The 13,331-nt window shown below is 42.8% G+C and overlaps 1 pseudogene; it reads right to left on the bottom strand.

Annotated features, from left to right (window-relative positions):
* Nucleotides 1–2,268: 2,268 nt before the first annotated feature.
* LOC126185946 (5S ribosomal RNA) lies at nt 2,269–2,386 on the bottom strand (annotated as a pseudogene).
* Between the last annotated feature and the right edge of the window lie 10,945 nt (nt 2,387–13,331).

Raw genomic sequence — 13,331 nt, 5'->3', positions numbered from 1 at the left:
ATCAGTCAAGTATTACGTCTACGCTTCTCCTGTACACGTTATACGAAACTTGAAACAAGAATATCTACAACCATTGAATTTGCATCGTCTGTAGCGTTTATTAACTCATATACTGAAATTGATTACTGGTTAGATATGCTACGTCGGATGAAGAACGTGTCTTCGGAGGCGTATGAATGGGTTTTCCTGTTGTTTAGTAAACGTACTAAACCTGGCGTAGGTATATTCCTGTTAGCTAGTAAGCTTTTTAGTCAGTTACATATTCCATAGATCATTTTAACAATTCTTTTATTGAAACGATGTGGGACGAGTTAGTTTACAGGTTATGTATACATAATTAGTGTTAACATTAATGAGGACATTATTATTTTTGGTCCTACTTACGCAACGACACTTTTTATATATTCTCACCACATTATTCAGTTCGGGATAAACTGTTAGATATTAACTGAACACTAAAATACGCCGGCCGTTGTGGCCGAGCGGTTCTAGACGCTTCAGTCCGGAACCGCGCTGCTGCTACGGTCGCAGGTTCGAATCCTGTCTCGGGCATGGATGTGTGTGCTGTCCTTAGGTTAGTTAGGTTTAAGTAGCTCTAAGTCTAGGGGACTGATGATCTCAGATGTTAAGTCCCATAGTGCTTAGAGCCATTTGAACCATTTGAACCACTAAAATATAGCTGGTTTCCTGAAGTACTCGAAATGTACGCACTCTTAGTAACTTGGAATCAATGTTTCAAGATATTTTAATGCTGAAAATTCAAGTAGTTTTCCTTAGCACTATTACTGTCCAAGCAACAGCTTTTCAAATTTCACTATCTAAGGATCAGCCTACGAGTCGAGTCACTAAGGCATCTATGTTCTCAGGTTTTAATTACATATGGCTATTCCCCAATATGAGTGAAGCACAGCATTTGAAGGAACTAGCGAAATGTCATAAGACAAAATCATAGATTATCAAAATGTTACCTGTATTAGAATGAAGCTTTTTATCCAGAAAACAGATCAATTTATATTGGAGTTTGTTATTACTTGCAGCTGACATATCAAATGGTTTGTACTGAATTCGATGAAACATAGTTAATGTGTAGAACAAAAGCCAGAACAGAAATAAAATACGAAACATAGATCCAGAAAACAATTTACATTCTAACTTGGAGCAAGTCTGAAGTATACAAAAGGGACGTGACTATTTGGAATAGACGAAACTTCAGTACAGAGTCTGACTACCTCGGTCATCAACGTAACACATGCAGCAATATGTCAAGCTGTTAATGATGGTTTATATGATCTGGGAGCCCTAGGACTGCGCTCCTCACGAAAGTAGTCTCTAATACACTCTAAGGTATTAAGACTGAGACGTAGGGATGGTGTTGTATTGAACTGTTCGCCACTGAAAGTATTCAAATACCACAGAAAACCTTTTTTAAGAGCTTTTTATCTCACACTTACGACAGCGAACACATCTGAATGAGTAAATCGTATGAGAGACAGCTAGGCCACCAGTTACCTGATCTCACGCACATGTACACGCTGTTATTCAGTGAGTGCACTGGTGTTTTGGCCTCAAGAGTGTTGGATCTTTAAAAACAGGTTGCTACGAACTGGATTCTCCAGTTGTCCTTTAGCCTGTTCCAACCTGCTATCACGTCATAATAACTGTAACTTTACATAACTGTTCATTACCGAGTAGGAAAGCTGAACCTGAGTTCAATAAACTCACCGAAGCGTCTGCTCAAAAACAGAACAGCATGCAATGCCTTACTTAAGCTTATCGGGCGCCAATAATCGATGGAGTAGCGCTCAGTCTGGGATTGTTACTGTATCACCAGGGTTTACTCTTCACAGAAAAATGTAATAACTATTATAAAAATTTTTGTGACTGTCTTCGTCCATCTGGCAACTTTCTGCAAGGAATTCCACTTTGCCTGTACTTCTCTTTCTCTATAGGCTGGCGTGTAAGGAACAGAACAGCGAGTCAGGATTTATCTAAGGATAGTGACAATTTTGAATAGTGTTTGTTTTACCTATTTGTGAAACCTACATTCATGTAACTAAAGGTAAAAGCACTACGTCTTCAGGCCACGAGTGGCGTACCGGGACCATCCGAGCGCCAGGTCATCCTCAGGGGAGGATGCGGATAGGAGGGGCGTGGGGTCAGCACACCGCTCTCCCGGTCGTTATGATGGTATTCTTGACCGAAGCCGCTACTATTCGCTCGAGTAGCTCCTCAATTGGCATCACGAGGCTCTGAGTGCACCCCGAAAAATGGCAACAGCGCATGGCGGCCTGGATGGTCACCCATCCAAGTGCCGACCACGCCCGACAGCGCTTAACTTCGGCGATCTAACGGGAACTGGTGTAGTCACTGCGGCAAGGCCGTTGCCCGTAACTAAAGGACAAAATTATTTCAAAATCACATTTAGTGTAAACAATACGCACGAATTTTGTACATGTTGTGCTACTCTGATTCGTTCTCCGATTATCTAACATCTGCTCAGAAATTACTTACCGCTCTTCGTTGTTGTTACGATTCTTAAAGTACTAAAAAGAGAGAAGAGTTTTGGATATTAAGTGGGTTGAATATGAAAGGTTAAGGCAAACACAGAAAATGCAAAATGTTTTTACTTAAGTGCAGTACGATGTTTCAAGAGAATGGGTTCTGATATACAGAATGTCTCAGGAGACATGGTCAGTATTCAGGGATATGACAGGAATGATCACTCGAAGCAAGAAAGTCTTATAAACATAGCTCTGAAGCGAATACTTTAACAGCTGCGTGCACTCCTTCAACTTCGATATTATGAAACAAGTCTCTTCTACTCAAGCCCTTTGCTTTCCATATTTTGAGAAATGACAGTATGGTCCAGAAGAAGAAAAAAAAAGTGATGTAAATATGGGCTCTAAAGTGCATACCTAAAGAGCTGTGAGCACTTGTTCATCTTCGATAACGTGAAACACATCTGTTCGAGTGAGTAAGTGCTCATAGCTATTAAGGTATGCATTTTAGAACCCACGTTTAGTAGACAATTTTTTCTTATTTTCGTCCATACTACCACCTCTGAAAGTTTGGAAATCATATAGCTTGCAGTAGGAGAGATTTGTTTCACAGTGTCGAAGATGAAGGAATGCACACAGGTTTCTATAAACTGTCTGAAAAGCTTGTACGGGTGTTGCAGGGTATGTTGTGCTAAGAAATAATTGTTTAGAAAAGAAATTGATACGTTGCGCCGTCTCCGACTTAATTAGCATTGAAGTTAGCCAATCAGGCCATTGCAGGCTCAAATTCAAGTGACCCGCGAGAGATAGTGCCGGCAAACGTGTTCTTCGTTTGCATTCCTAAAACCGATCGAGAGCGATACAAAAATTGGATATGGGACAGTAGTAAGGATCGAGCGCGAGGCAAACGCTGAAAATGTACGCCATGTCAATAACTGACAATGAATTGGCTATTTATTTGGGAATAAACATGCAACCAGTCGCTTTTTTGGATTTTTGATACGATTTATTGCACCATTAACCAGGCGCAACGGCCAGATTGACAAACTTCAACTGTAATTAACTCGAAAATGGCGCAACGTATGGAATTTTTTTCTTAGCAATTATTTTTTTAGCACAGCCTATCTTGCAACGCCCTTACAAGCTTTTCAGAGTGTTTCTGACTTCTCTGTATAAGAATGTTGAGACAGTGATGATACGAGCTTACACAGAAGCAGGCAACACAAGGTATTCTAAATGTTCAATTACAATGAGCTACTCCGTTATGTATCCAAATAGATAACCAATATTAATAGTCACCAGTAATGTGTAGGGCATGAAAAAACGGTTATGAAGAATTTAGAAATAAATTTAAACATTCTTCAATTTTTGTAAACTATTGTTCCTTTTTCCCGAAAAAGGGATCGTCACATCTAAGCGCGCGAGCACCTGTATGTGTGTGTGTGTGTGCGTGTGTGTGTGTGTGTGTGTGTGTGTGTGTGTGTGTGTGTGTGTGTTTGTGTTTGCGTGTGCGTGTGTGTATGTGTGTGTGCGCGCTCGTGCGCGCGCTTGGGAGTCTGGGTGGGTGGATGTCTGTGACTGGGTGAATGTGCGTGCAGCTTTCCTATGAGCATCTGGCAATGAGATGCGCCTTGGGCTAGTTATCAAACGAAGAAAGAAAAGAAAGGTGAAGGTGTTGCTTTCCGTCGAATGGGAAATCTATAGGTGACGGAAATCTGCAGTGATCCGTTCGAAGCAAGCTACCCGAAACTAGCCTGCAGTTATTGTGGGAACCACATCAGCACACAAACAGGGGCTAAAGCTACGTTTTAGAATTCCAGTTCAGTTGACCATTTCGAATGTCACTGACGCAAATGGAATTTTTGTTCCCATGGATGTTTTGATCGAACACTGTCTAACTAATGCTTCAATATTTACACCCTGTACGATATGTAGCTTATAATTTCATCGTTATACGAGCTTGTTTTCAGTATTTCAGCACAGGAAAGAACCGTTCCTACACATGATTGATGACGTAGTACCTGCTGGCTGTTGGGTGTGACTAACGTAACTGGAAATTTCCGGGTGAAGATTGCGAAACAGCTTGCCCAGAGGACAAGCACGCGCAGTTTATCGTTGTTTTGAACTTTGAGAAAGGTGGAGTTATTGGTAGCATCACACCAACAGACCGGCCACACAGTTGGCTGTAGTACTATGACTGCGCGACGAGTTGAGATGAGATGGACTGAGGACAACAGTGGAGCAAGAAGAGTGGGCATGGGTCCCTCCAGAAGGACTACATAACAAGAATCATCGTAGAATTGCTCGACTAACTCTAGCGAATGCAAGAATGATAATAGCTAAAATCAGAGCAGACGTTGGTATCGTAGGGATCAGATTACTTGCAGCTGCGATGAAATCTCCAGTTACCATACGTCCCTTACTGATGACACCATACCACAGATAAGGAAGACTTGCACGGTATAGAACCAGAGGCAGCTGGGACACTGAGTGGTATCACGCGATATTAAGCGATGAGTGTTGCTTCCTTTCACATCGATGACCATGTATCCTTAGACGAGCTGGTGAAAGATTGCAGGAAGCAGTGATTCGTGAGACCCATACTCATCCAAGACCAGTTATCATGTTGTGGAGAGCTCATGATAATGTAATAGTGGAGATGTATCTCACGGCCTTCCTCCGACGTACGTTTATAGGGTACGAGATGTACAGGGTGGTCATAAACAGTCCGAAAAGCTTCTAAGGGTATTACAGGGTAGCTTCATTCAAGCATTCCACAAGATACAATTAGTTTCAGTTGCTCTCATACCGTAGATGATAGCACACGAGACTTCTCAGCCTTCAGCTCGGGTTCGATCCTTACTACTGTCCCATGTCCAATTTTTACATTGCTCAGTTATTCGGTTTTAGGAAACCAACAAAGCATATGTTTGGCGACACCGTCTTTCGTGGACCGCTTGAATCTGAGCACGCAACCACCTGATTGGCTAACTTCGATGTCAGTTAACTCGGAAACGGCGCAACGTGTCGAATTTTTTTTTAACAGTTATTTCTCATAACCTACCCTGCAACAGCATTACAGGTTGTTTCTGACCAACCTGTATAGCTGAACAACGTTTGTGAACTATGATACAGTATGTCATTGTAGGATACGTAGCGCAGGAATATGACGTCATAAACATGAACTGCGTGAAGACGAAACTGCAGGCCGAAATTCGCTAGAGATACAGGTGAACAATGTGTACAAATATGTGTCAAACATGTGAAATATATGCAACATGTACATATGTGGGAAAAAAACCAATTGCAAATAGCTCCTCCAACGATCCTGGATCGATTTCAAGGAAAGTTGGTGTAGATACTACTTACTATATGGAATGAAAAACAATGGGGTAAAAACCAGCAACCTCCTATTGGCATGGAGGTCATAATGTGGAGAGAGAAAAGGTTGGTTCAAATGGCTCTAAGCACTATGGGAGTTAACATCTGAGGTCATCAGTCCCATAGACTTATAACTACTTAAACCTAATTAACCTAAGGACATCACACACATCCATGCCCGAGGCAGGACTCGAACCTGCGACCACAGCAGCAGCGCAGGTCCGGACTGAAGTGCCTAGAGCCGCTTGGCCACAGTGGCTGGCGAAGGGGTTGGAAGGAGAAGGACAGAGAGGAGGAGGAGCAAGTGCAGACAGATAAGGGAGGAGAAGAGAGACAACGAGAGGGGAAGGGGGAAATCGACAGAGAGAGCATAGAGGAGGAGATGGGCAGAGAGAGGGGAGAGGAGGAGATGGACAGAGAGAGGAGGGAGTAGGAGATGAATGGTGAGAAGGGGAGAAGGAATCGACATGGAGAGGGGAAGGATGTGATGGATAGATATAGCTGGTAGGTGAAGATGGGCAGAGAGTGGTGGGAGGAGGAGAGGGATAACGGAAGGGGGAGGTGGATACAGAATTATAGGGAGAGTAGGAGATGGACAGAGGGGTAAGGAGAGGATAGGCAGAGAGGGGAGGAGCAGATGGACAGATAAGATGTGAAAGAGTAGAGGGACAGTGATAGGGGTAGGAGGAGATGGACAGAGAGAGGGGCACGAGGAAATGGACAGAAAGAGGGGCAGTGGAGGAAGTGGACAGAGAGAGTGGCTGTAGGAAAGAGAGAGGGTAAGGAGGAGTGGACAGAGAGAGGGGGAAGCAGGAGACAGACAAACAGAAGACCGGAATAAAAACACATCCAGTCAATGCCAGGTACTCCAATAGTAATTAATGAAATTCGAACTGCAGAGATTTTGTAACTTAGATGATGTTGTGTATACCTTTACACTGGCATGCAAGGATAAATACTACAGCGTCAGTATATCTTACAAAAACATGTGCAATATGGAAAGCAATAAACGCATGTGCACTTGACGCAATTTACATGCTCATGCTTTCAGGCTGTTATCTGCGTACTACATTCTATGGAATTGGCTACTACACTAAAGCGCTAAAGAAATTAGTATAGGCTTGGGTTTTCAAATACAAAGATACAGGCAGAATAAGGCGCTGCGGTCGGCAACGCCTAGGTAAGACAACGAGTGTCTGGCGCAGTTGTTAGATCGGTTACTGCTGCTACAATGGCAGGTTATCAAGATTTAAGTCAGTTTGAACGTGGTGTCATAGTCGCACGAGTGATGGGACACAGCATCTCCGAGGTAGCGATGAGGTGGGAATTTTCCCGTATTACCATTTCACGAGTGTACCGCGAATATCAGGAATCTAGTAAAACATCAGATCTCCGACATCGCTGCTGCCGGAAAAAGATCCTGCAAGAACGGGACCAACGATGAATGAAGAGAATCGTTCAACGTGACAGAAGTGCAACCCTTCCGCAAATTGCTGCAGAGTTCGATGCTGGGCTATCAGAAATGTCAGCGTGCGAACTATTCAACGAAACATCATCGATATGGGATTTCGGAGCCGATCACCCACTCGTGTATCCTTTATGACTGCATGACACAAAGCTTTACGGCTCGCCTGGGCCCGTCGACACAGACACTGGACTGCTAATGAGTGGAAACATGTTGCCTGGTCGGACGAGTCTCGTTTCAGATTGTATCGAGCGGATGGAAGTTTACGGGTATGGAGACATCATGAATCCATGGACCATGCGTGTAAGTAGAGGGCTGTTGAAGCTGGTGGAGACTCTGAAATGGTGTGGGGCGTGTGCAGTTGAGGTGATATGGGACTCCTGATACGTCTAGAAACGACTCTGACAGGTGACACGTACGTAAGCATCCTGTCTGATCGTCTGCATCCATTCATGTTTATTGTGCATCCCGACATACTTGGGTAATTCCAGCAGGACAGTGGGACACTCCTCATGTCCAGAATTGCTACAGAGTGGTTCCAGGAACAGTCTTTTGAGTTTAAAAAATTCCACTGGCCACCAAACTCCCCAGACATGAAAATTATTGAGCATTTCTGGGATGCCTTGCAACGTGCTGTTTAGAAGAGATCTCCAGACCCTCGTACTCTTACGGATTTATGGACAACCCTGAAGGATAAATTTCCTTTACTTCAAGCCGGTGGTCACAAATTTTTTGTCGTTGGACTACCGGTTTCGGTCTATAATAATCATCTTCAGATCTATTTTACAAAAACATATCCTAATATATTGGAGCCATAGTGACATCGTCAAATGCCACTATGGTTCCAGTGCATTAGGACATGTTTTCATAAAACAGATCTGATGATGGTCATTATAGACCGAAACAGGTAGTCTGATTACAAAAGATTTCTGTCCATAGTCGCGAAAGAAAGGAAATTTATTTTATATTCGGGTCACTGTTCAGTTCGCGAGCATGTTGCAGCTTGTGAAGCCCTGCAGGATTCATGGTGTCAGTTCCCTCCAGCACTACTTCAGACATTAATGGAGTCCATGCCACGTCGCGTTGTGGCACTTCTGCGTGTTCGCCTGGGTCCTGCTCGATATTAGACCGGTGTACCAGTTTCTTTGTTCAAATGTTCAAATGTGTGTGAATTTATAAGGGACCAAACTGATGAGTTCATCGGTCCCTAGACTTACACACTACTTAAACTAACTTAACGCTAAGGCCAACACACACACCCAAGCCCGAGGGAGGACTCGAACCTCCGGCGGGAGGGGCCACACAGACTCAATAAGATCTTATACTTTAGGCATTCGTTAATCTCCTTTTTTGCACGCAATTTTTAACGCTGCAAATACTGACGTGGAGACCACTATACTTTTCGTCTAAGCACTTCAAACCAGCAGAGGTACCGGCTCGGTCTATATAATCTCCGTCAGTACAATTAATGGGCTTTCTATTTGAGTTCGACCCCTCCTTTTCTTGCAATATTTCACCGCACATAGTATATTTTTCGAATCCCTAATTAACTCTCAATTTTCATTTCTTTTATGAAGTACAAAAAGCTTACGAATATCCGGTATTTTTCACTCTATTCGCTATGCTTTTACAAGTCACTGTGGACAAAATTCTAAGTAAGACACATTCATGCACCACTGCTGACTTAGAACTCTCTTTTGACTTTGGAAAAATTGAGAGACAGTTTCATTAACCTCCGATAACACTGTCGCGCCATACCGATCAGTTGAGATTCGTGACAGCGCATCATAGAGACATTCATGCTCAAATTTTGTGCTTATTTGCTGTAGTGATTATGAAATTAACTATGGATTTTCCTGGTCTATAAGTGTGAATGTTACCTCATTTTCAATTTTTTTTAGTCGAAATCAAAAGGTAATTCAAACAATACTTACGTCCCCTTATTCATCGATCTTTGCCTGCAATAAAAATTTCTTTTTGTTCAAAAACATTAAGTGGCTATTAAAGAAAATGTCGCTGAAGATCGTAATGCCTGCATTACATTGGTATGCGAGTGAACCTGGTTTCGGTAACTGGGTGATCTGAAACAGACCAGACCAAAAATTTATTAAAATGTATGGTCAGAACCTTGGAAAGTGAAAAAATGTCATTTTTTCAAAATATCGTGCCTATTTGAAAGAAAGTAAGAAAAATCGACTTTGTTTGGGCATTCAAACGTACATGAAAAACTGATATTTTGAAAATTATTAAACTTTTAGAGGTTTCGACCATAGCCAGTTCAATTCTCTGCAAAAGCGGCATCAAAATAGGCAGAACAGTTTTTCGGCAATCCAAATAACCGGCAAAAAAATGTAACTTTCAGGAAATTGCGTTTAAACTTTTGGAAATGGTTTTCTTCGTGTTTTTGGAACTTAACAATCAGTTCGCCTTTCTCGATCTCGTAAGTCGCGTGCTTCGCTTCCTCCCGGGCCGCAGATCTGGCTTCTTCACTGGCCGCAGTGTTCTGATCTGGCCGCATTTTCTGCAAATTTCAACGCCGTGTTGCCAAGTAGAATGCCCATGATATTCATTGTATGTGTGAGTCCCAAGAAACCGTCGTCGAAAGTAACTCTATCCAAATTGTCTGCAATTTCGACTACTTCTTTACTGGAATATATGTGTTTTGAGGAAAGCGTCCAAATCAGCGAATTTATCGATTCCTTATAGTTTTGAGTATTCGCGCCAACATATCATTCTAGTAAATTGTAATTCGTTAGAACTTCGTATACAGGTCTGATTGCCTCCGAGCGCCGTCCGCAGGCGCTCGATGACACGGAACCGCCCGTCCGGTAATCGCGTATTTCGATTATATGCACAGTGTGTAGCAAAACGGTTTCGCCCACATGTTCTCCATAATATAAGACATCGAAAAGTCCAATAAAAATCGATTTCTTTGAAACTTGTTGACGAGAAAACCCTCTTAAACGAAGCCTGTTGTTCAATCATTACTCAATGAGTGCCACCCACTGTTAGATCGCATTGGTTGGCAATAGCTGCAATGAAGACGACTTACTGCTTCTACCGACAAGTACCGAACAGCGGCCACATAGCTCAGACGAACACTCCAGCAAATGAAATGAAATATAGCACAAGACGTTACTTTAAATTAGCGCCTGGTAGTTGTTATCTGTTATTTTAATTCTGAAAGAGTAAACATTTATATAGTGTATTTTATCGTGCAGTTGTGTTTACACAAATAGTCATTTAAGATTTATGAAAACGTGCGCTCTGAATGACGTGGAAACTGAGATGGTGACTTTGCGTTCCCCAGGAAGGCAACATTTCAGAGACAGAACTCTTATCAGACATATCCTTAATGGAAAAAGACCGTGCTGGCTAGACGTATTAAGGATGGAAAAGATCCATCGTGGTTTAGTAACAAAACATGGAAAACGCTGAGGAAGCCGAGATCGTTGCCTGCTCGGTTCAGAAAACAACGCGGAAATATCGACAGGCAGAAGTTGCTAGCAATTCGTGCGTCTATAAAAGATCGATATGCGAAGCATACAATTACTTCCACCGCCATTCATGTACGCCTTGTTAGCGAAAGATCTTGTAGAGAACCCGATAAAATTCTGGTCCTATGTAAAATCACTATGGGGTCGAAGGCTTCTATCCAGTCTCTCGTCGACCTGTCTGGTGAGGAAAAAAGACAACAAGAAGAAAGTCATTGTTTAACCATCGCACAGACTCCTGTTGGGGGACATCGAAATAGTCCTCCCTGGCGCTGAGAAGCAAATAAGAGTTGAAAACTAGCCGTCGGGTCGGAATGGAATCCCATTCGGTTTTGCAGAGAGTAGCTTCCATTTATCGCGAATCTCTTACCAGCACAAACTCCCAAGCGACTGGGCAAAAGCACAGGCCATTCATGTATATAAGTAGGGTAAAGGAACGGACACGCAAAATATTCGTAACATTGGTTTCTTGAGCATGTTCTAAGTTCGAATATAAGAAATTTCTTTGTGACAGAAAAGCTTCTGTCCATAAATCTGTATGGGTTTAGAAAGCGTCGCTAGTGCGAAACTCAACTTGTTCCAGCGAACCATGGATGTAGGGCAAGAGGGTGATTCCATATTCCTAGATTTTCGAAAAGCGTTTGATAGAGTGCTCCATTGTAGACTGTTAACGGAAGTCCGAGCACATGAAACGTGGCGTCAGATATTAGAGTGGCTCGAAGAGTTCTCGTAATAGAACCCAGCGTTGATCAGGGACAAGGGTATCGTCAAGAAGGCCCCAGGAAATTATAATAGGACCGCTCTTGTTCTCTGTATATATAAATTATCTGACGGATACGGTGGGCAGCAAACTGCGAATGTTTGCTGATGATGATGTAGTGTGTGGGACAGTATCGCCTCTAAGCGACTAGGAGGAGACGGATGCCTCAGACAGAATTTCTATTTGGTGTGGTAAAAGGCAGATTCCTCTAACTGTGGAAAAATGTAAGTAATGCAGATGAATAGGACAAAAAATTATGTAATATTCGAATACAGTATTAGTGGTGTGCTGCTTGACAGAGTCACGACAGTTAAATGTCTATGCCTAACGTTGGAGTGCCATAGGAAATGAAACGATTACGTAAGGTCGGAAGGAGAGAAGGCGATTGGTCGACTTCGTTTTACTGGTAGAAAAAATGGTTCAAATGGCTCTGAGCACTATGGGACTCAACTGCTGTGGTCATCAGTCCCCTAGAACTTAGAACTACGTAAACCTAACTAACCTAAGGACATCACACACATCCATGCCCGAGGCAGGATTCGAACCTGCGACCGGAGCAGCAGCGACGCTCCGGACAGCCTAGAACCGCACGGCCACCGCGGCCGGCTTACTGGTAGAATTCTAGAAAAATATAGCTGAGCTATAAAGGAGAACACATATAGAACATTAGTGTGATCCATCATTGAGTACAATGCCTGTGTTTGGGACCCTCAACAGGGCGGATAAATGGAATCAAAGCGATTCTTAGGCGTGCTGATAGATTTATTACCGCCTGGTTCGGTCCACACGCAGACGTTACAGCCAGGCTTCGTGAATTCGAATTGGAATTCCTGATGGGAATATGACGTTCCGTTCGTAAATCACTATTCAGAAAGTTTAGAGAAGCGTCATTTGGAGCTGGCTGCAGAAAGATTCTACTGCCCCTAACGTACATTTCGCGGAAGCGCCACGAGAACAAGATAAGAGAAATTAGGGCTCGTACGAGTATACAGACAGCAGGTTTTCCCACGCCCCATTTGTGAGTGGAACAGGAAAGGAAATGACTAATAACAGTACAAAGTACCATGCGCCAAGCACCATAGGGTGGCTTGTGGAAGGTATGTAGATGTAGATGAAACCCGAACACTAGTGTCATCACTCAATCTATCGGCAGCTTCATTTCATTTTGTCATAGTTTAGTAGTAATGCCTGAAGTTCTTTGATATGTAATCTTTCTTATAGTCCGGGAGTCAGCTGCCACTTTTATGAGCAAAAGTAATAAAGCAAATATTCTTTACTGTAGTTTATTTATTATTGCTAGTTAACGAAATGGACATCAACTTATGCATTTTCGGTGTGCATAGCCGCGGCAGCCTGTCACACATGCATAATAATAATAATAATAATAATAATAATAATAATAATAATAATAACCCCCGTGGAGGCCCGGGAAAAGAATAGGCCTCCGGTATGTTCTGCCAGTCGTAAAAGGCGACGAAAAGAACAAACCACTAATAGGGCTAACCCCCCTTTTAGTGTGATTACTTGGTTCAGGACAGAACTAAAGAAGCCTCGGACAAGCGCCGTCATGGTCGGGGACGACGCTTGAACCCTATGCCCGCCCACAATGGTAACGACACTGCTAGCCACATGGAAAATGATTTAAATCCGAATAGAGGTGTTTTGCAGGATATGCTTCCTGCAACCACCCTAGAAGGAAAACAAAGACAGAGGATGAGATGGTCAGATGAAGT

Source organism: Schistocerca cancellata, chromosome 4 (genome assembly GCF_023864275.1).
Source record: "Schistocerca cancellata isolate TAMUIC-IGC-003103 chromosome 4, iqSchCanc2.1, whole genome shotgun sequence".
NCBI classification, from domain to species: domain Eukaryota; kingdom Metazoa; phylum Arthropoda; class Insecta; order Orthoptera; family Acrididae; genus Schistocerca; species Schistocerca cancellata.
Note: the sequence above shows the minus strand (reverse complement) of the source record. Positions and strands in the feature narration are given on the sequence as shown.